Here is a 2,049-nt window from a genome sequence, read left to right on the forward strand (position 1 = left end):
GAGCTGTACTGACCGACTTCTCCCTTTATTGTTGTTTGATGTGATGGTAACACAGCACCTTGAGATTAGGAGGGACAAACTTTCAGTCCAGAAATCACTGAACAAACAACAATTGCTTCAGTGCACATCTGTTACTGGACTCAGACAGCATACTATGTAAGTGTGTTGCCTGTGTGTCTTGCTGTGATGACTACGTGTGACATTTAACTAACGGAAAGAGGGAACTGCACAGTAGATGCAAGAGTAGAATAGAAATACAAAGTCACGATGCTGACTGGGGAGATGTGGAGATACCTGAAAGACAGACATTGTTGTCACTTGAGAATTACTAAATATGAGGAGTCACCGCAAAGAAAGTTGACATAAATGAAAATAAGGAGCTGAAGATATCCCGAAGAAAGTGACCCTGGCTAAGAAACTTCACACTAAAATCTCCTGGAAATATTTCAAGACCAACAATAAAACGCTGCAAGCTTACCCATAGGCTAAGATCTTATGTACATTGTTAGTTGTATGATAGTAATCAGGTATGACTCAGACTTTTTTATTTTTTGAGATGGGGTCTCGTTATGTAGTCCTGGCTGTCCTGGAACTCTCTGTGTATTTCCGCTGGCCCTCATACAGAGATCCACTAGCCTCTGCTTCCTGGGTGCTGGAGTTAAAGGCTCCCACACTGCCCTACTCATTCTCATCTATCTGCATGGCCAGACAAGCTAGACCACCAAGATCACTCTGTCAACCATCTACAAGTGGGTCCCAAACAACTGCTACTTCCGTCATGCGGACACCACCTGGCAGAGTTCCATCTGCCACAACCTGTCCCTCGAACAAGTGCTACATCCAAGTGCCTTGAGAGATGGACCAACCTGGCAGGGAGGGGGGATGCTTCTGTCACATTGACCTTCAGTATGTAGAGCACCTGCTTAGCTTAGCTGGGCCTTCAAGAAGCAGAGGCTATCCCCAATTCCCCACCACCCTGCTTTTGCCCGCCAGGCCTCACAGGACTCCAGCACTGCTCCCTGAGTTGGGCCTTTGACTATGAACACCAAGGCCCAGCACCTGTTGCAGGAGTTTGAGGAGGCCATGAGGGAGTGGGCTTGGAGTACAGAAGAGGGCAGACTGGGACATAAGCACCAGCAGCCACTGCCATAAAAGGGTAGCCAAGGTTCTGCTGATCCAGGAGGAGCAGGGTGAGCTAAAAGTATCTCAAAGGCAACTTTGACTGGGAGGCCATCTTCCATGCTGGCATTCTGGTTGAGGAACTAAGCTCACCAGAGGCCCTAAGGCTAAGTCCTTCACCAAGCTTGCCTCATATAGAGACATGAACCTTAGTGTTCGTGGCCAATCCATCAACTGCCCTGCTATCTGGGGACCTCCAGTGGACCAGGCTGTTGACAGCTCGGATATTAGTGAGACCTTCCTGGCCACACCCTTCCTCCAGCATCCCTGAGATGAGAAAGTTAGTTGGTGCCTGTCCTCAGAGCTCTTCTTTGAAGCAGAGGGTGCCACACTGGCCACTGATCTGTAGGACTGGGCCAGTGTGGATGCCTTCTTGTGTGAGGTCTAGCTCCACCCTATTTCCAGACAGTGCCCAAGTCAGGGCCCAGAACTGTACCCCAAGACAGTCCTGCGAACATCTCAGCAGCCAGATAGGGGCCAGGTCAGGTTTCTGAAGGCTGGTTCCATGAGGTCATACTGCTGCCAGCCAGGGATGTCCTCATATCCAAGCCCGGGGGTGCCTAGGGGCCTAGGACCAGAACCGCCGCCTCTCCCTCATCAGCAATCGCCATGCACACAGTGTTTCATTGACTCATGTTCCCTTAAGATCAAGAACTGGCAAAATCACCCCCGACCTCACACTCACCCTACCCCCGCCTGACCCCTGCACTGTGAGACCTGAGTCCTGGAGGGGTTCTGCCAGGTTAGGGAGGAACGGAAGAGGGCCTTCACCAAAGCTCGGCTTCATCTCACCCACTTCTGCCTCTTCCTCTGGTCCTTACCCAGAGAAAGCTCCCAGGTACAGCAAATGCTAATTAGATGATAGCAAAT

The 2,049-nt window shown here is 50.5% G+C and overlaps 1 pseudogene; it reads left to right on the forward strand.

The window, feature by feature from the left end:
* The first annotated feature begins 513 nt into the window (after positions 1-513).
* LOC131912813 (forkhead box protein J1-like) lies at positions 514-1,567 on the forward strand (annotated as a pseudogene).
* Positions 1,568-2,049: the final 482 nt, after the last annotated feature.

This window comes from Peromyscus eremicus, chromosome 6 (assembly GCF_949786415.1).
Source record: "Peromyscus eremicus chromosome 6, PerEre_H2_v1, whole genome shotgun sequence".
NCBI classification, from domain to species: Eukaryota; Metazoa; Chordata; class Mammalia; order Rodentia; family Cricetidae; genus Peromyscus; species Peromyscus eremicus.